At 54.1% G+C, this 21,386-nt stretch overlaps 1 protein-coding gene across 4 annotated transcripts in view; it reads right to left on the bottom strand.

Moving 5' to 3' along the window:
• The window catches only part of LOC147700371 (uncharacterized), a 401,830-nt gene that overhangs the window by 45,610 nt on the left and 334,834 nt on the right, over nucleotides 1-21,386 (bottom strand). For 3 of the 4 annotated variants that reach the window (XM_086935732.1, XM_086935733.1, XM_086935731.1), the window contains exon 1: nucleotides 627-837. The exons of the other annotated variant lie outside the window; for it this stretch is intronic. The gene's annotated coding sequence lies outside the window, so the exon portion shown is untranslated. Of the gene's footprint in view, nucleotides 1-626; nucleotides 838-21,386 lie in introns of those variants that run through there. 4 annotated transcript variants of the gene reach the window in all.

Below are 21,386 nucleotides of genomic sequence, written 5' to 3' on the forward strand. Positions count from 1 at the left end.
TTTCCTCGTGAATAACTCACCCTCCTCTGATGGTGGTGGTGGGGATGTGGGGGGAGGGGCAGCAAGGAAGGAAGAAAACTGCCGCCTGGATCCCACTCTTTGCACTGGGAGATGAGGAGTGGGACAGAGGAGAGGCTGCAGGTGGGATGGTAAGAGAGGTAAAGTAGGACAGAGGGGGAGGGGAGGGAAGGGGAGTGGATGCACAGGAGTGGTGGGAGGGGCCGCAGTCCGGGGGGGGGGGGGGGGGAAGGGGGGTGAAGGCCTTGAAGGAGGGGAGTGGATGAAGGGGCTCAGCCCGGTTCCATGCCTTGAGGGGGGGTGAAGGGGCTCAGCCCGGGGGGCCATGCCTTGAGGGGGGGTCATGGCTTGAAGGGGGGGGTCCTCAGCCTGGGGGGGGGGGGGGTCATGGCTTGAAGGGGGGGTGAAGGGGCTCAGCCTGGGGGGGCCATGCCTTGATGGGGGGGGTCATGGCTTGGAGGGGGTCCTCAGCCCGGGGGGTGGGGGGTCATGGCTTGAAGGGGGGTGAAGGGGCCGCAGCCCGGGGGGGGGGGGCATGTCTTGAAGGGTTGGGGTGCAGAGTTCAGGGTGTCTGAAGCGGGGAGGGGGGGTGGACTGAAGACTCCTACCTGCTCAGACCCCTCTCCCCCTCGGCCTGGGACGGTGAAGATGACAATCCGAGGCCGGGGGTGACGTCCGGGGTCAGAGGGTGAAGGTCACCGCACAGACCGAAGATCCTTCCACCCATACAGCTGCTGGAGCCGAGGAAGAGGCCGGAAGTGACGGCTTTCACTGCTGGTGTCTTCTCTGCCCCCGCTGACCCGGAAGAGGAAATCACCTGACCACAGGGCTGAGAGTAACTGAAAGAGACAACGGACTAAACTTAGTGCACTAATGCCATCAACACGAGCTTGAGAGCAGAAATGTTTCTCACTTTAAAAACCTTACTTTTTTGAATACATACTTCTCAATGCAAAGGATATGATCTGACATATGAAGTTGAAACGTTTCTAGGTACTAAAGTAATACACTTATTTGGATTTTGAAGACACCATATTCTTAGACACTTCGGAAGCATTACACAGATGCAGTTTCAGTTCAGTTTATAGTTTCTTGCGCAGTTAATTAAAACCAATGCAATACAGTACACAATAAGAAAGTTAAAATGCTCATAAAAAAAACATGCGTTTAAGATCAATTCTATACTATAGTGCGATATGCATAAGCTATTCAACATAAAAAAAATATATTTTGCCTGCCGCCCACAATAGGCCGTTCTGTACTTCTCATCCACTTTGTAGGCCTGTTAGTCTATTCGTATTTCCCGTAAAATTCATTAAAGTTTACAACATAGATGATTCATCAATGTAAATTAAATCATATGTCCTGTTTGTAGATTGTTCATGAGTCAGTTTTTGGTAGTTTTTTTTCCACTGCTTTTAAAAATTTCACGAAGCTGCAGCTCAGCTGAGGGTCCTGTGCTGAGAAGCAGGTTAGCACTGCACTCCTTCGTGTGTGTACACCCTGTAGAATAAAATGGCGTTTCAGCAGGAGCTTCCTTTCTTCTTGCAGTTCTTTACACGAGCATAGCAGATGCATCATGTCTTCAGCCCCAATGCCACATAGCCTGCATAGTATTCCTGCTTTCGATCTCAGCCAGTGAGGGAGGTGTAGGATGCATGGTAGCAGGCCCAGTCTGTATCTTAAAAAGGACAGTTTTTTTTTTTCCGTATAGCCTAGACCGAGATAAGGCTGGGGGGCTTGTGTCAGGTATGTGTTTAATACCATCCATGCATGAGATCTTTTTGATAAGTTGGCTTTATCCTCGACCCATGACTGAAGCTTGATCGATTTCTTCACCAATTTATTTAGTGATTTGTAATCTGCAGGGGACGCCCAGAGTTCTGCCAGCCCGGTGTTCACTATGCTCTTTTCCAGATATTTTGCTGCTGGTGAGTTTTGGGTCTGCTCTAGCTCTTTCCATAAATATTCGTTCAACGTTCCTTCAGTCGTTTTCCTTACTTTGTCCCATGAGCAGATATATGCCCCCTGTCGTCCCAAAAACTGTGACCGAATACCAAACTCCAATCTGATCTGTGCTGGGGAGGTTCGCTTTGGTAGGCTGAAGATGATTCTATATGCCGACACGATTGTACTGTCAAGTGTTACGGCATCTCTGCCTCAGTGGGCCTCACTCCCATAGGTCAGCGTTGGTAGCAGTTTGGCACGTATCACATTCAGTAAAGGGGTCAAAGAAGGGCCGGAGAGGTTGTTGTTTAGTGTTATTAAAGAGATTGCCAGAGCGAGGCCTTTGCCTCTTATGCTGGCCCTTTGTTCGCTGAATTGGCCACCACTGTCAATTTTCACACCTAGATATTTGTACGACGACGTGTCTTTAATGCGGATGTTATTCCAGAACCACAAGAAGACTTTCTTGTTTTTGTTCTTGCTGATTGTCATTGTTTGTGTTTTCTCGAGGTTCACTGTTAAATCATTTAACTCGGAATATCTCTGGGTCGTATTTAAGAGATTTTGGAGCCCTACTCTTGTATGGCTTATTAGCACCAGGTCGTCTGCATATAAAAGGCATGGTAGATTCAGGCCTCCTAATTTTGGCGAGTGTGAATTGCAGTTGTTTAATAGGGGCACCAAGTCCGCCAGGAACAGGTTGAACAGTGTGGGGGCCAACACGCAGCCCTGTTTAAGGCCTGTTGGACAGGCCACATGACGGGCCGCTCTCCCCCGGCTCGACCAAGCCCGAGCCAGTCATACAAGCACCACACACCACCATTGCACGTCCTACGTCCCCTCAGGGACACCTGCCCTCAAGCATGATAACCTCGTGGGTCCGATCCACGGCCGACCCACGCGCCCAGCCCGGGCCGCCATCTTGGACACTTCGCCACGAGGCCGCCTGGCCCCCGATCGACCTCAACCCTGGGCCTAGCCCGGCCTCAGACATTCCGGCACCACCCTCCACCCAGGAGGCGAGCGAGCTACTTGGCCAGTCAATGGGAGAAAGAGGTGTCGATGGTTCTCCCCCGGCCAGTGCCGCTCGCCCATCGCCTCCCCGGGCGCTGGCTCCACCCCCCTGCTGGGTGTCTGGACTCCCTCATCCCGGACCTCCCGACCTCCAAGTGCGAGGGTCCGGACATCAAAGCACGCCAGCCCTATAACTGGGGCAGCTCCAGAACAGGAAGGGAGTTGTATCTTGGAGTCGAGAGACGAAAGAAGAACTCATCCTGGACGGACTACTGGCGCTGCCGTAGCTCTGTCCTGTGCACCATCATCCTGCCTGTTGGCGCTGCCACAGCCGTCGTAACCTTCATCCTTCACCGTCGTCCGGATCTGCTGGCGAGGCCGCGGACCGTTGTAACTGTCATCTGCATCGGGACCTGCTTGGCTTCTCCACGGCCCGTCGACCATCCTTCATCCATATCGGGACCTGCTTGGCTTCTCCACGGCCCGCCGACCACCCTTCATCCATCTCGGGACCTGCTTGGCTCCTCCACGGCCCGATCAGCAACCACGCCGAGCTCGAGGATTGAGAGCTATTGAACTCATTGGTAACTAAGACTGTCCCGCTACCCTTTTCCTCAACCAGAGATCAGAACCGAGGGGACCCCTGAGTCCAGACCTCCTTGTATTATATCAACGTAACCTAAGAAGTGCATATAAAGTCTCGTTAACCTTCAATCTTGTGTGGTGTCCGTCTGTGGGGGGGAAGTTACTTATCTGTACAGTCGTTGGAGACGGCTCTCCCTGGAGACCTCTCCCCGTAATCTCGGCCGACCCTCCCGGTCCGTCTAACATTGGTGGCCAGCGGCGCGATCCGAATCACCGCATAACGTACAGAGAGTAGCTCACCCCACAACGAACAACAATGTCGACTAAAGAGAGCGGATCAACTGAGAAGTTCCAAATGGAAAAGCTAGAGGAATACAGCCATCGTGAACTAAAGCAGTTCTGCATCGAACTAGGTATCGCTACCACCGGACTAAGTACCAAGGACGATTTTAAGCATGCCCTAGAATCTTGGGCAGAGACCGGGGATGTCGAAGCCCCGGAGCAAAGCACCGCGAAAAAGACCAACACGGCCCCTGAAGAGCAAAGAACGGGTCTCTCGCAAGACGAGATCCAAGAAAGAGAAAAAGCCCGACTACACGAACTTGAAATGGCCCGACTCAAGATGGACATAGAACTCAAATTGGCCGAGCAAAAAATAAACTTAGAGCACCTTCGCCTCCGAGAAGAAAGAGAGGAGAAACAGAGGCAAAGGGAGCTCGAGGAAAAAAGACTAACGTACGAGCACGAGCGGAACCTAGCCGAGATCAACCTGCGCAAACAGAATAAAGAATTAGGGGTGCCCGACAGACCGTCCACCCCCGGGACCACGGACAAAAAAGTGCACATCCCCAAGGATGTGGTCCGAGAATATTTTCGAGAAGACGACATCCAGCAATGGTTTAAGGCATATGAAATCGCGATGACTGCGCACCGGATCGATAGAGCCGACTGGGGAGCCGGCCTATGGGGCAAATTCCTCAATGAGGGCCGCGATACTCTGTTACAGCTCCCAGACCACCAGATGACCTCCTACGACCATATGAAAGCGGCCCTCCTCACTCGCTATGGCCTCACGCCCGAGATGTACCGTCAGAGGTTCCGAGACTGCACACGCATTCCAGGTACAACTTGGGTGGACTATGTAACGTACTTCAGCCGAGCCTTCGAAGGCTGGATCAGAGGGAACAACGTCACGACCTACGAGCAGTTGTTCAATCTGATGGTATGGGAGCATCTGTCCAACAACTGCTTCATTGAACTACGCCAACACCTCCTCGACAGCAAGTTAACCGATCCCCGGCAGCTCGCAGCCGAAGCTGACCGGTGGGAGATCACCCGAGTGGGCCGGAATGGGTCCTACGAGCAGAACAGGAACAACAATGGTCACCACCGATCCAGAGGAGGAGGAGGGGGCCAAGGACGAGGAAGAGACAACACTCCGGCCGCCCCCACTACCAGCACCACCCCCCCGGCCAACCGGGGCAGCACCCCGGCGCGACCGGGATACAGAGCCAATGTTACATGTCACCGATGCCAACGAGTAGGCCACTATGCAAATGACCCAAGCTGCCCGCAGTATCCGAGCCCAAGACCCCGCCAGGTGGCCGCCGCGGCACTAGGGGAAGAACAGATCTCCGAGGAACCAGAAACAGACGAGCAAGAGTATCAAGGGTGGGAGCCAGCCGCCATGACTCTCGCGTGCTTAGGGGGAAGAGACATGGTCCCGCGGGTCCCCCTACCCGCTAACACCCAGAAGTACAGCCAATGGGTGAGCATCAATGGACAACGGGCCGAAGCCCTTCGAGACACCGGGGCCAGTGTGACAGCCGTCCGCTGTCATCTGGTGACCCCAGAACAATATCTACCGAACATTCTCTGCCCTGTACGATCAGCCGACAACTCGGAGAGTCTGTGTCGGATGGCCTGCGTCCCCTTTGAGTGGGGAGGGGTCTCCGGCATGTTGAAAGTAACGGTCCGAGACGACGCCCCCGTGGACTGCCTCCTCGGAAATGACCTGGAAAGCTCCCCGTGGGCAGCCGTGGAGCGAAAAGAACACTTGGGGATGTTGGGCGTCCCAGACTGGGCGTGCGTCACCACCCGGTCTATGGCCGCCCGTGCCAACCATCACCCGGAAGAACCAGAATGGCCGGCGCCTCCGCCTCCGGTCGCCCCCGCCGAGACCCCCGACCAGGGCATCCCCCTCGAACCTGCTCAACCTTCCGACCTCGCTAATCTCGACCAGTGGGCTCAAGAAGGGGGGCCCACACAAGAACAATTTCGTCAGGAGCAGAAGACCTGTCCCTCCCTTGAGGGACTCCGACAACAAGCGCTCGCCCAAAGCGCAGGGGATACCTCCGGAACTCATTGGGTCTACTGGGACAATGACCTACTGTACAGCGAGCAACGAATCGCCGAGCTGGGGGCCAACCGAGTACTAGTGGTGCCACTCCGCTTTAGAGACTTCCTGCTAAATCTGGCCCACGATGTCCCCCTGGCAGGGCACCTGGGACAAGATAAAACCTACAGCCGCCTAGTGACCCACTTCTTCTGGCCAAAAATGAGAAACGATGTGCACCAGCATTGCCGATCTTGCCCCACGTGCCAAGCCAGTGGGAAGAGCGGCCGCAAATTAAAGGCCCCCCTGCAACCCTTTCCCGTAGTCACGACCCCATTTGAGAGGGTCGGAATAGACATTGTGGGACCCCTAGACCCACGTACAAGACAAGGCCATCGCTTCATCCTAGTACTAGTGGACCACGCCACCCGCTACCCTGAGGCTATTCCTCTCCGGACCGTCACAGCCCCAGTGGTCGGCAGGGCCCTGATGGGGATCTTCTCCCGTGTGGGGTTCCCCCGAGAAGTCGTCAGTGACAGAGGCACGAACTTTATTTCCAAATACATGAAGTCCCTCTGGCAACAGTGTGGGGTCACCTACCGCTTCACGACCCCCTATCACCCCCAAGGAAACGGACTTGTTGAGCGGTTCAATCGCACTCTAAAAGGGATGATCGGGGGATTGGAAGAACCCCTCCGTCGCCAGTGGGACGTGCTGCTGCCGTGCCTCCTCTTCGCCTACCGGGAGGTCCCACAGAAGTCCCTAGGCTTCAGCCCATTCGAGCTGCTCTATGGGCACCCAGTACGGGGGCCACTCAGCCTGATCAAAGAAGGCTGGGAGTTGCCTCCGGCCAAGAGTCCTCCAGATGTCTTCCGGTACCTCCTCACCCTCCGCAACCAGTCCCAGCGGTTCAGAGACCTAGCGAAAGCCAACCTAGAGGCCAGTCAAGAGGACATGAAGAGATGGTATGACCAGAACGCCTCATCTATTGAATTCGAGCCGGGGCAACAGGTCTGGGTAATGTCCCCCACAGAACCGTGCGCTCTCCAAGACAAATGGACGGGACCCTTCAAAGTAATCGAGCGCAAGGGACCCGCCACCTATCTGATCGATATGGAGTCCGCCCGGAATCCGCTCCGAGTCCTCCACACCAACAGACTGAAACCCCACTTTGCACGAACAGAACTCAGCCTCTTGATGGCCACAGACAACGGGGTTGAGGACGACTCCGAGCCTCTCCCTGACCTCTTGCGGACCCAGGAGCAAGACGGCTCCGTGGATGGGGTCCGACTCTCGGAGACCCTCTCCCAGGAACAACGCCAAGAGTGCCAAGCCCTCCTATCACGGTTTGCCAGCCTGTTCTCCCTCACCCCAGGTGTCACTTCCTGGTGTGTGCACGATGTGGACACCGGAGACAGCCCTCCTATCCGCCACCGGGCCTACCGCGTACCTGATCGGGTACGGGCCTGCATCCAGGCGGAAGTAACTAAGATGCTCACGCTCGGGGTCATCGAGCCCTCCGACAGTCCATGGGCCAGCCCGGTCGTACTGGTCCCCAAAGCAGCCGCCCCCGGAACCACACCCGAACTCCGGTTCTGTGTCGACTACCGGGGCCTGAATGAAGTCACCAGAACGGACGCACACCCCATCCCCCGGGCAGATGAACTGGTCGACCGAATGGGCGCTGCCCGCTACCTCAGCATCTTCGATCTAACGGCAGGATATTGGCAGATCGGCCTCACACCCCGAGCACAAGAACGTTCTGCCTTCTCCACCCCCGATGGCCACTATCACTTCACGGTCATGCCCTTCGGCATGAAAAATGCCCCAGCGACGTTCCAACGGCTCGTCAATCAGGTCCTGGCGGGGCTCGAAGAGTTCAGCGCCGCCTACCTGGACGACATCGCTGTGTACAGCCACCACTGGACCGAGCACCTCCACCACCTCCAAGCAGTGTTGCAAGCCCTTCAGCGAGCTGGCCTCACGATCAAGGCCAGCAAATGTCAAATTGGACAAGGGTCAGTGACCTACCTCGGACACCAAGTGGGAAGCGGTCTAGTGGCCCCTCTTCAACTGAAAATTGCCGCCATCCAGAACTGGCAACCCCCTAACACTCAAACTGAGGTGCGAGCCTTCCTGGGCCTCACGGGCTACTACCGAAGGTTCGTGAAAGACTATGGTACCATCGTGGGGCCTCTCACCGAACTCACGTCGAAAAATCAGCCCAAGAAGGTGAACTGGACCCCAGAGTGTCAAGCGGCCTTCGAACAGCTAAAGGCCGCCATGTGTTCCGCTCCTGTACTCCAGGCCCCAGACTACAGCCGGGAGTTCGTCGTCCAGACGGATGCCTCCGACCAGGGCATTGGGGCGGTCCTGTCCCAGGTGAACACCGAAGGCCCTGATCAACCGGTGGCCTTCATCAGCCGGAGACTCCTACCACGGGAGCAACGCTGGAGCACCATAGAGAGGGAAGCCTTCGCTGTGGTATGGGCCCTCAAGAAGCTCCGACCCTACCTTTTTGGCACCCACTTCCGGGTGCAGACTGACCACCGACCCCTGCAGTGGTTGATGCATATGCGGGGGGAAAACCCAAAACTGCTACGCTGGTCCATCTCCTTGCAAGGTATGGACTTTACCGTTGAACACCGGCCTGGGTCTGACCACGCCAACGCGGATGGCCTGTCCCGGTTTTTCCGCCTCGACGAAGAGAGTCCCCAAGAGGATGGGTAACTCTCCCCGCCTTCAGCTGGGGGGGACGCATGTTGGACAGGCCACATGACGGGCCGCTCTCCCCCGGCTCGACCAAGCCCGAGCCAGTCATACAAGCACCACACACCACCATTGCACGTCCTACGTCCCCTCAGGGACACCTGCCCTCAAGCATGATAACCTCGTGGGTCCGATCCACGGCCGACCCACGCGCCCAGCCCGGGCCGCCATCTTGGACACTTCGCCACGAGGCCGCCTGGCCCCCGATCGACCTCAACCCTGGGCCTAGCCCGGCCTCAGACATTCCGGCACCACCCTCCACCCAGGAGGCGAGCGAGCTACTTGGCCAGTCAATGGGAGAAAGAGGTGTCGATGGTTCTCCCCCGGCCAGTGCCGCTCGCCCATCGCCTCCCCGGGCGCTGGCTCCACCCCCCTGCTGGGTGTCTGGACTCCCTCATCCCGGACCTCCCGACCTCCAAGTGCGAGGGTCCGGACATCAAAGCACGCCAGCCCTATAACTGGGGCAGCTCCAGAACAGGAAGGGAGTTGTATCTTGGAGTCGAGAGACGAAAGAAGAACTCATCCTGGACGGACTACTGGCGCTGCCGTAGCTCTGTCCTGTGCACCATCATCCTGCCTGTTGGCGCTGCCACAGCCGTCGTAACCTTCATCCTTCACCGTCGTCCGGATCTGCTGGCGAGGCCGCGGACCGTTGTAACTGTCATCTGCATCGGGACCTGCTTGGCTTCTCCACGGCCCGTCGACCATCCTTCATCCATATCGGGACCTGCTTGGCTTCTCCACGGCCCGCCGACCACCCTTCATCCATCTCGGGACCTGCTTGGCTCCTCCACGGCCCGATCAGCAACCACGCCGAGCTCGAGGATTGAGAGCTATTGAACTCATTGGTAACTAAGACTGTCCCGCTACCCTTTTCCTCAACCAGAGATCAGAACCGAGGGGACCCCTGAGTCCAGACCTCCTTGTATTATATCAACGTAACCTAAGAAGTGCATATAAAGTCTCGTTAACCTTCAATCTTGTGTGGTGTCCGTCTGTGGGGGGGAAGTTACTTATCTGTACAGTCGTTGGAGACGGCTCTCCCTGGAGACCTCTCCCCGTAATCTCGGCCGACCCTCCCGGTCCGTCTAACAAGGCCGTTGTTTGTTTGTATCCGCCTTGACAGCATTGAGCCGTCCCCCACCTTAATCTGAATCCAAGTGTCTGTATGTAAATTAATTAACAGCTCCAACAACCCTTTTGGGATACCCCAATCATTGAGTTTTGTCCATAGTAGATTGCGGTTAATGTTGTCAAATGCCGCCTTATAGTCAATATAGCAGAGGGGCAGGGGCATTTTTTTCATCTCTGCCTTATCTATAAGCATACCCATAGTCAGTATGTTTGTTGTTGTCCCCACTGCTTTAACGAAGCCTGTTTGATTAACAGGTATAAGAGACTTCCTCATGGCCCATGCCTTTAGTTCTTCCAATATTAGACCTGCAAAATACTTCGCATCATTATCGATTAGGGCAACTAGCCGGTAATTTTGAGGAAGGCCTCTGTCCCCTGCTTTATGTATGGGGGCAATGATGGAACCCTTCCAAGTGTCTGGTAAGATGTTAGTTTGCCTGATCTCCTGAAAAAGGGGTTCAAGTGCCACTGCCCAATAGTCCATATCTTGTTTGAAGAGGACGGGCGGAATCCCGTTTGGACCCGGCGCGCCTTCCCTTCTTCCTTTCTTTATTTGACGCTTTATTATGGGTTCCAATAATATATGATCTGCGTCCCCTGCCGTGTCCTGGTCAATTGGGCACCTTTGTAACCTATTACCAACGTCATGGGCTCGTACAGGGAAAGGTTTGCTCATATTCTGATTGGCCGCCAAATCACGGTTAAAGTGATTTTCGAGATATACTGCCCAAGTTGCCTCTGTGATGTTTGATGTAATCTCCATTTGTGCAGGGTGCGTTAATGAATTTATTGTTTTCCAAAAACTTGCACCGTCATTCTTTTTTATGTCCTCATGAAGTGTTGCCCAGAGTTGTTCCTCTATAGTTCTGTTTGCTTCCCACTTTAGTTTTTTTAATGAAGCTTTTAATTTAGAGAGTTGATGCAGCTTCCCTTTGTTATTTTGATCCTGCTGTACTGCTCTAGTTAACTTAGAGATTGAGTGTTTCATTTCTTTTATTTTCCCTCTATATGCTTGGGGAAGGGTGCCCAGCTTGTTCGTCCTTGTGCGCCCTTTTGGCTTTGTTGCATATTGTCCCAGGGTAGTAGTAAACTGCACCCATTTCGCTACTTCATTGGGGCCTGTGCGCTCCATATAATGTTGCTTTGCCAGGCCAATCAAAAATTCACCCATTGCGGCCGAATACTTGATCTTTTTAAAATTTACGGTGTAGATGGACTCTTTAGGAGCCGTTGAATACTCGTAAATTGGTTTTGCAAGGTCCATAGTGATTTCCTGAGGACAATGATCACTATCTGTCTGGTTCCCTATCCGATAAGATATTGTAAATTGGAAGAGTGAAAGTGACATGAATGTATAATCTAGCGTACTATTCGCTATTCTTGAGTGAAAAGTTGAGGCTGGCGGGTTATCCCCTGCAAACCTGCCATTTAATGCCCTGATGTTGAAGTTTTCTAGTGCTTCGAGTACCTTCTTTCCCAGTTTTGATTGATTGGCTGTTCGTGGCTTGCCTTGTTGTGGCAGGGCCCAGAATGTATTTTGTGCCATGATACCCTCCTCTTGTGTTGTTCCCATAAGATTGAGGTTGAAATCCCCAGTGAGTACTAAGTTCGCTGTTTTTTCCCCCATGATGCACTCTTCTATGTATGCCTATAACTCCTCCGCTGCTTTTTTCTTTCCTTTGGGGTGAATATAAGCATTGACCAGGATGCAGTTATTAATTGTTTTGCCTTGTCCTGTTGTCAGAGACAGGTTAACTGCAAGTGCAGCTGTCGCCGAGGGCCCGATTTCTTTAGCTATCGCAAAGCTAGTTGTAGCTACATATATTACCAAACCTCCTCTTAAGTGACCGTACTTGGCTAAGCTCTTTGCGTCGGAGAAAAAGCGTAGGTACCCCTGAAGGTGCGGGGGCTCGGCAAGCCAGGTTTCTTGTAGCGCAATTAGATCAAAGGATCGAATATAAGCTATAAAGTCCGAGTCAAGCATTTTGGATGCCTGCCCATTTATATTCCAGGAACTTAAACGCAATTGATCTTGTAGGTGCTCCGTTGTTGTCCGCTGCACTTGTCAATTACTGTTTGTTATGGTTCTCACGAACCTTCTTTGTTCCTGCCACCCATTAGGGGCTTGTCTTCCATGTCGTTCCCCGTGAGTGAATCCAATGAACCCTTCCCTGTCAGTGCGGCTTGGCCCAACAGCACCCCTTAGAACCGAGATTTTACTGCCTTCTGCGTACTCCCTCAGGTTCAGGCTTCTCTCTGAGCACAGTACGTCTGGGTATCGTGGCTTTGTAAAGGGCTTCAACGTGATGCCCCAGTTTTTAAAAGTCTCGGATTCCATAAGGATCTTCTGTGCCAGGTCTACCGAAGCCCAAATTGCCTTCGTCGCTTCTTTTCCTGTGCCTTCCGCAGCTATAAATTCAGTAGACTTCAGGTCAGAGCTTGCCACAAATGCCAGTGAAGGGATATGGGCCAATAATCACAAGATGTTGCCTCTGTTAAGGATATCATGACTTCCTTTGGAGGTAAAGTCAGGGGTGAACCATATGGCTTCCGAAACTTCCCCTTGGTTGGTAGCACCTCCAAATACGTTGTCCGTATTTAGTGTTGCTGTCCGCTTCGTATTGCTTATTGTATTTACTGATGCCCGAAAGCCCTCTCGATTGTGCTCCCATGCTGAGCTTTGATCCCTTGCACGTTCAGTTGGATCAGAGATTTCACAGCGTGGAAGCTGCATTTTTAAAGTCAGGGCTGCAGGGGCGGTTGTTGACATTGGCTGGTCCACTTGTAGATAAGTTGACACCGTTTCTTTAGTGATAGTTGATATTTGGTTTTCAGTGAGTCCTAGATCTTGTCTTCCTGTTTTTTCTCCCATTGGGCTTGTGAAAGCTTTAGGGATTCCCATGGGTTTTGTGCAAGGCTGGTTATTGTGCGTCTTCTGGTTCCGTGACCCAGGGTCGGCCAGTGAAGTGATGGACCCAGAAGGTTGGGGCACCGCAGCTTGATTACTTAGTGAATCAGCTGCTATTTTCACTGAGCTTTTATTTGCTGGTTGGGCAATGTCTTCAGATGTGCCGCCTGTTTCATCGTATTCACGATTTGGGGATATTTCTTCCACCAAGTTACTCGTGCTTTGTTCTGCGGTCTTAGTTTGCCCAAAAAGTTGCCTAAAGCCTTCACGTTTAGAGCAGAGCTTATGTTTTCTCCCTTTGCGTTTTTTTGCTCTCCTCTGTTTGGCATTTAATTTATGGTTTGTGTCTGCATCGTCTTTGAAACCTGCTGATAGAGGCGTTATTGGCTCCATCCTGTTCTCCCCTGTGTCCTGGGTTTTCTCTTCCGTCCTTGAGTGATCATGGCCACCGGTCTTCGATGTTTTATCATGCCGTTTGGCAACAGTATCCTTGCTGAGGGTGGCGTCAACCTCAGCCGCCCCTGTTTGTGCAGTAGGCACCTTGCCGGGTCCATTTAATTTTGGGCAACCCAGTATGTCGCTGCTGATCTTCTGGCTATGTTCGGCAGATCGTTTGAGATGTCCGCATAAGTCTGACATTAGTGTTGGCAGGGTGGCCAGTTTGTCAATGATTGGGCCACATTCGCACTCATTGCCATTTCTCCTTTTGGTATCCTCAAGTTGGTTAAGTTTACTCTGAAGAAGCGAATTTAACGTGCCCAGCTTCCCATCTATTGCAACTACAAATACTGCCAGCGTGTCTAACAATGTTAATTGGGCGTCCATTTTCTCTGATTGGTAGTGTGCTGCGTCCACCAGAAGTTGTACTGTATTAAGGAGACTGGGCCATGCGCTTTCTTGCCTGGCCTGAGCTGGAGTTGCATCCTGGTTTCCATGACACTCTTTGAGCCCCGCTTCCTGGGGCACGGGAGGCATTTTGAAGGGTTGTGCTATTTCTGGCCCCACCATTCCTGCTATATTTGTCTGCAGGTGGGCCATTCCGCTTTTTGATGTCTCACTGGCCGTCCTACTTGTGCTCAGGTCTTTTGGGTAGGCCGCCATGAGTTCCTCCCACTCCTCTTTCCTTAGATAAGAAGAGATTTCGATCACCTCTGGAGAGCAATTCTTCTGGCTTACATCTATATTCCGGGTCCCTTCTGACACCTTGGGTGCTAGTGTGGGTTTGTTGTTTGTTGTATCAAGGACTACTAATGAAGGTTCCATCTCTAATGACCGTGCTGGTGGGGTTGCAGTTCCCGCTTTGCTCATGCTGACATTCTCGATGTTACTGTTGATGTTAGAGATCTTCTTCTCCAATTTTAATGGCAGCATTTCCATGGCGTCCTTTGGATGATGTATTTGTATTAAATTGGCGTCTATGGTCGTTTTCCGTCCTGCCGGGGTACCTGCCATCTCGAATTATTGCCCCATTTTGATATTATTGCGCTGAGGTGTTGAAGTTTTTTGGGGTGGTGTTATAGATGATATACTTTTGTCTCCTCTGCTGTTGCCGATGCTATTACTGTAGCTGTCGTCCAATCGGGGCCGCTTATCTCTGGGATGGTGGTTTAAGCTGGATTGGAATGGTTCAAGAGGCGGTTGAAGGCCTGATACTTTATTAATCTTTGAGAATAAAACGTCCCCTGGATTCTTTAGAAAACAGAATTTTGTATAGATTTTAGGCTGGACCAAAGTTATGTTCATTTTATTCCCCCCTTCTTTATTCGTCGTTTTTCTTGTTTGTTTGGTCGTGGCAACTTGGACCTGTATTTGCTCCGTTAACTCACTTGAGACCGTTAGGTCAATTGTGTCTGGTAGGGGCTCTTCTCTATAGCTGTGGACACGTCTGTCTGAGCCTCAATCTCCCCCTTAGATGGCTTAGTCCTTTGTTTTCGCTTGTTTGGCCCTCCTTTATTCATTTGGCCCCCTCGAATCTTGCCAGATCTCATGTTAGGCTGTTGGCCCTAGGTTGCAACCGATCAACAGACGGTGGAAGGTGGAAAGTGGGGAGCTGGGGAGAGCTGGAGAGAGCAGGGGAGGCTTAGGGTGCACACTGACCGTGATTTTGATTTTGCTGTCTCAGTGGCAAAACACTAGTCCTTTTGCGCCCCCCCTGCACACCCCACACCAATACGCCCACACACCACTCACAGGTTTAGTCCTGGTGTATATCCGGTCCCTCCCGGGATGGTCTAGTGCTACTGGCGCAGTCAGTAGCTTCACTGGCTGGTCCGTGCAAGTTTTGAACTACTGTGCTATAGCCGGTTTGTCGGTTTGCCGCTGCTAACTCCCGTTGGTGGCTGAGATCACCACACTGCTCAGCCCTGTACCGTAACTGTTCCACTCCGCTCTGCCCTCAGCGACAATCTGGCCACACGCTCTGCTCTGCGCTCCACACAAACTTGGGCTCCTCGGACCTCGGAGTCTTGTTCCTTTCCAGTCTTGTAGCTTGTGGCTTACAGAGGAGCAGGCTTGCAGTGGAGGTGGAGGTGGCAGTGGGGTGCTGTTGTCACAGCGCTCAGCCCTCGGCCCTTGGCCCAGCTCAGGCCCAGCTCAGGCAGCGCTCGCACCTACCCACGCCTGCACGCCGCCGCCGCAGCCACTCCTCCCTCACTCACTGTTTGCAGCAGGTTAGGCAGTCGGGCTGTCCGCCGTGGATGGAGCTGCAGGCAGATCCGAAAAAACGGGCGCGGTGAACCCTTTATCCTTTCTCCGTTTCACTCCCCTGCAGCCCCCTTGGCCCCCCCTCGGCGATGATGGTAGCAGGAGCAGGAGCGGGAGCGGGAGCGTCCGTGTCTCGCTTCGCTTGAAAGGATGGCGTTCTGACGATTGTGCTGCAAGAAAATGGAACATCACAGATGTAGTGGGGTAAGTAGACTTTATTTCCAAAGTTACAGCCTGCGAAGGTCACAGCAGCTCACCCCTGGCCGGCTGTTCTGGAACTTTGGACTCACGAGTGGGACTGGCACAGTGCTCCATAATCCGGACCTGAGACCAAAGCTCATTACAACACACCCCCTTCCCTGAAAAGGGTGAGAAAGAAAAGAGATGGAGGAAGGGAGAGAGAAAGAGAGTAGAGAGATAAATCAAGAATAAAACATTACAGAACTGAATGAAATGTAAATCCAACAAAAACTGTGCATAGAAGAAACAAATCGCACAACAAGAACACTTCAAGTAAAATTAATCAAAGATAAATTGCATTCTAATAATACCATGAAAGGTAATCATACTGCGTGGCAAATAGCACATCTTGCACCCTACAGTGAAAATAAAAGATGCATTGCAACAAGATACAATGCATTCTAATAGTCATCTTGAGTTAATCACAAATGTAATCATGAAGATAACTCGGAGGGTGTCGACCTCTAATAGGTCTCATTTCCACTCCAACAGGAACAGAATCTTCGAATTCAGAGGAATTAGGAGCGTCGCCAGCTCCTTGTGAACACCTGCGGGTACTAAGTCTTGCCTGAGAGGGAACTGTCAATTCACTGTCAGACAAGGACAGAAAAACATTGCTGGGAAAAGGATCATGAGGACTTACAACAATAATGCGGTTAGAATGGGGGCGTGGCTTGAGCGCCGATGGCGGAGGTCGCCTGATCGCTCAGCTCTGAGACGGTGCTGTCTTTAATCCTGATAAGAGTGGTTCCCGAGCACCTCAGCTCCCCCATCTCGAGTGTTTTGCCCGGGGCTGGCGCACCCGACACGGAGGACCCTTCGGGAGACCCGGGAAGCGGCTGGTGACTCCGGATCGGGAAGCAGCGGAAAGAACGGAGCGGTGCTCAAGATGGCGCCCGCTCCGTCCCTGTAGACTGTGCCGCAGCTGTGTCCGGACGAGACCCAGGACTGCTCCTCTCCATCGCACCTTCACCCGGAGCCGGAGAGCTGGGATCGGGGCTTTGTTTACACCGGGACTTTGGCGGAGAGGGCAGGGAACGTCTGCCGAGCCTGCGCCAGCTCAGCTAGCGGCACGGAGACCGGCGGAGCTAGCAGCGGCGCCTTACTTGGGCGCTTGATTCCACTCGGCGCCGCTAGGCGAGAGGGTGCACAGGTGGGAGCCCCACAGCCTGAAACTTATACCGGGAGCGGAGAATCGAGTGAGATTCGGCCCACGTAGTGCTTGTGACCGGGTGCACGCACTTTCAGCGGTGGCGGCTGGTGGCATTGACGAGCACAGAGGCAGCGCAATCTCCCGGCGTCCACTGTTCCTTGGCTTCCCCTCTTCCCTGGGTGCTCCCGAGACCGGGCTCGCGGCGAACCATCAAGGGGTCTAGAGCTCCGGCCCCCCCCACGTCATCTTATAGGGGCACGGCTGGCAACTGACGGCGGAGGACATCAGAGCGGGCCTGCGGACAGCAGTGTGTGGGACCTCCCTGACCCCCGGGCTCGGTAACCCCTGCCGGAGGTCGCGATCCTTATGGGGAAACCGAGGGGCCCCAAAGGGGGAGCCCCGGCCACTTCGGACACAGAGGCAGCCGATGAAGATGATAAGATGACCCCAGAGAACCCGGGGAGCTCCCAGTTGCAGCTACAGTTCGACAGAATCCTCGAGGCAATTGCGGACACGCGGTCTGCCCTCCAACAGGACATCGCACAGGTGGCGACGAGTCCGGGACTGCTCCGGGCGGACCACAGCAAGCTCTCGGACAGGGTTAAGGAGGTAGAGAGCACAGTGGGAACGATTGAACCTGCGCAAAAGACTCTGGCTGCCACTATGAAAGATGTACTGGCCTGCGTCGGAGACCTGGAACGGCGTGCGGAGGACGCGGAAGGGCGCAACAGAAGGAACAACATCCGCGTAGTGGGCCTTCCAGAGAAAGTTGAAAACGGCGACATGGTGTCATACCTCGAGAACTGGCTCCGGACGGTGGTGGCGCCCGAGGGACTATCCTCCTTCTACACCCTGGAGTGGGCCCATAGGGTGCCGGCCAGACCACTACAGCAGGGCCGCCCCCCACGCCCAGTGGTGGCGAGACTGCTACACTATAGGGACAGGGATCATCTCCTCAACGCCGCCAGGCACAATGGCCCATTTCAGGTGGAGAACAGCCAGGTGAACATTTTCCCAGATTACTCCTATGAGACGCAGCGGAAACGTACCTCCTTCCTGGCGGTTAAGCGGGAACTCCGAAGTGAGGGCATTCAGTACTCACTGTTGTTTCCTGCGAAACTCCGCATCATACTGGACGACACAACCAAGTTTTTCGATAACCCGGAGGATGTCTGCGCTTGGCTTGAGTTATATCGGGCAGGCAAGGACGGGCTTGGCTCCTCTTCCCAGGCTATGTCGGAGCTGGGTCTTCAGCGGAGATCAAAGAGGATTCGGAATCGCCGTGGCAGAGCGAGCAGACCGTCGACGGTGGAAACGGCAACGGAGCGACGAGGGATGTTGGAACTGATCTCCAACCTGTCTGGCCCACAGGGCAGGCCGGGTGTGGAAGACTCGGAGACTGGTACAGGTGGGCATCGATCGGACACGGAGAACTCGGAGAACTCGGAAACCGACAGTGTGACTCTGCCCGTGATTACCCCGGATTCGGCGGAGGGCCTGCTGGATGGACAAGGATGACCCTGGGTGAGCTAACTCCGGTTGTGGGGCGAGACAATGTGTGCGAGGAGGTCTTTGGGAGGAGTTCTGGTTCATTGATGTGGGGGGATGCTGGGGTTGGATCCCATTTGGGCCATAAATGATTGGGGCACACTTACGTCTCAGTAGCGCAGGTGCGTGACGGCCCCCTGCTGATGCTCGGCCCTCACTCAGCCCTTAAGGCATACCTGCGGTGGCTACCGTAAGGTTAGTTGGGAGGGAGAGGGATCTTGGGGTAATGGTTTGGATGGGGCCTAGATGGCACAATTTGGGACCTGTTCTAGGGGGGTGGGGTGGGAGTTGGGGTTCTTGGGGTATTTTGTTGTTGTTGAGGGGGGCGACTGCCAATGGTGTGTATCTACGAAGCGGTCCGATCAAGCCTGAGCATTGCTGGGGAAACCTGACTGTGATTTTGAGGGACAATGGCTGAAGCATCCAACCTAAAATGCATTACCTGGAATGTGCGGGGCCTACACACTATGTCCAGACGGCACAAGATCCATGCCTATCTGGTGCGCAGGGGAGTGCAGATAGCAATGCTCCAGGAGACACATCTCACAAAGCAGGAGGGACTAGCGTTGCAGCGTAGGTGGAGAGGGCAGGTATACTACACGACATACTCAGCTTATGCGAGAGGCGCACTGATTTGGGTGAGAGCCGGGGTACCTTTGCAGGTGACTAGATCGGTGGTGGATCCGGAGGGGCGGTATGTGGCCATCACAGGTAATTTGGGGGGCAGGGCCCTGAATATTTGCTGCATTTATGCGCCCAACGTGGACCAACTCTCCTTTCTGACCGCGCTGTCGGGCTCGCTAGCCCACTGTTTTTCGGGGCCCCTCTTATTGGGAGGGGACTTTAACTCGGTGGTGGATGTCGATCTCGACCGTTCCCACCCCCCCCCTCCCGGACTCCCCGGTCCGTCGGGTGGCCAAGGGTAGAAGGGAGTGGCAATCCCAGTGGGGACTGACGGATCTATGGCGGGCGCAGCACCCGCATACCCGGGATTACTCCCACTTCTCGGGAATGCACGAACTACACGTGCGGCTGGACGGGCTGCTGAGATCGGCGGACCTTATAGCCGCGACGGTGAGGACTGAATATCTGTCCAGGACTCTATCCGATCATAACCCGTTGCTAGTTGACTTTCAGTGGTCTCCGGGTACCTCCGCTGTCCCTACTTGGAAGCTACGACCCGAGATCTTGGAAGATCAGGTGTTTAGGACGGAGCTAGAGGACAACATTACCGAATATTTTGTAGTGAATGCAGGTACGGCCGGGTCAAGAGCCACGGAGTGGGATGCATTCAAGGTGGTGGTCCGGGGTTACTGTATAGCAAAGAAGGTGGGGATGCGCAAAGTTATCTTGGACGAGCTAGCTGAAGTGGATCGGAAACTTCGTGAGGTAGAACTTCGCCGTCCCGGTAACCCGGAGCTACAGGAGCAAACACTGGCAGCGAGAGAGGCGGTGGCCGTTGAAGTCGAAAGGCTTCAGAGCTTCGACTATAGGGTCTACTTAACTAGATCATTGGCGGAGGGAGATCGGTCGGGGGCACTCCTGGCTTGGCTGGCTAACCCCTCGAGACGCACCACTCCCACGATGGCCATGCGCACTGAGAAGGGCGATGAGGTATATACCCAACCCGAGATCCTCGACTGCTACCTACGCTATTATGAGGAACTCTACCGTAGTAAGATGTCGCAGGACACCACCCCCATTGATGATTACTTGCAGTTGCTCCCGATCCCCACTTTGGAGCCGGAACAGGCGAAAGACTTGGGGAGGGATGTAGAGCTGGGAGAAATCCGAGGAGCCATTAAAAGGATGGCTAGGAATAAAACGCCGGGACTGGACGGACTTCCGGTGGAGTTTTACTCCACATATGTGGACCTCCTAGCCCCTAAATTGCTAGTGGTATATCGGGAGGCGAAACGCTTGGGGCACCTACCGGTCCCGCTCCTCAAACCGGGCAAGGAGGGTAACGAGCCGACCTCCAACCGACCGTTATCGATGCTCACGGTCGACTATAAGATCCTGAGTAGCATATTGGCATCAAGGCTGTTGGGCCACATGAGCTCCCTGATTCATGTTGATCAGGCGGGTTTTATTCCCAGGCGCAATACGGTAATGAACATCCGGCGCCTATTTCGAATCCTAGGGGAAGCCCACGAAGGAGCACCTTGCCCCTTGGTCTTATCAGTTGATCTGGAAAAGGCCTTTGATAGCCTGGAGTGGGCATACCTCCACAGAGTCTTGACGCGTTTTGGTGTGGGGGAGGGGTTCCTGCGGTGGACAGCGGTCTTGTACGCCTCGGCAACGGCCAGGGTGCGATCGGGCCCACTGATTTCCCGGCTTCGCGCTTACGGTGGAGCCTCTGGCGCTGTCGATCCACACTGGAGCCCATTTTGGGGGCCTGCAGACCATATCGGGGCAACAATTTATTTCCCTCTATGCCGATGACCTATTGCTGTTCCTAGAGGATGCCGATTCTGCCCTGACCGGAGCTGACGCGGCGCTCACCACCTTCGGAGAACTCTCGGGCTTGAAGGTGAACTGGGCAAAAGCTTGTCTGTTCCCGATCCAACACGGTGAGCCCCAACCTGCAACCGACCGGGAGATCAGATGGGAACCGTGCTGCCTAAAATATCTAGGGGTTTATGTGTACCACGACCAGGCGGATGTCTTAGACGGTAATATTGCTCGCTGCATCCGAGCGCTGAGAGGCACCATGAGCTTTTGGGCCACCTTGCCGCTATCGGTGGCCGGTCGTATCGCGTTGCTGAAAATGGTAGCGCTCCCTCGACTATTATATTACTTTAGGACGCTCCCGCTCTGGATCCCTCCGGCCACCTTCCGGACCTTGAATTCTATGCTGGTATCATTTCTCTGGGGGTCGGGTCGCCGGAGGGTGGCGCTTAGGACCCTAATGAGACCAAAATCGGAGGGGGCGTTAGCGGTGCCGGACTTTGAGAACTATTATCTAGCCGCCCAACTACAGACTTACACTCAAGAAGTTGCGCGGGAATTCCGGGGACCGGAGGACGAGA

The sequence above is a fragment of the Lissotriton vulgaris genome, chromosome 8 (assembly GCF_964263255.1).
Source record: "Lissotriton vulgaris chromosome 8, aLisVul1.2, whole genome shotgun sequence".
Classification (NCBI taxonomy): domain Eukaryota; kingdom Metazoa; phylum Chordata; class Amphibia; order Caudata; family Salamandridae; genus Lissotriton; species Lissotriton vulgaris.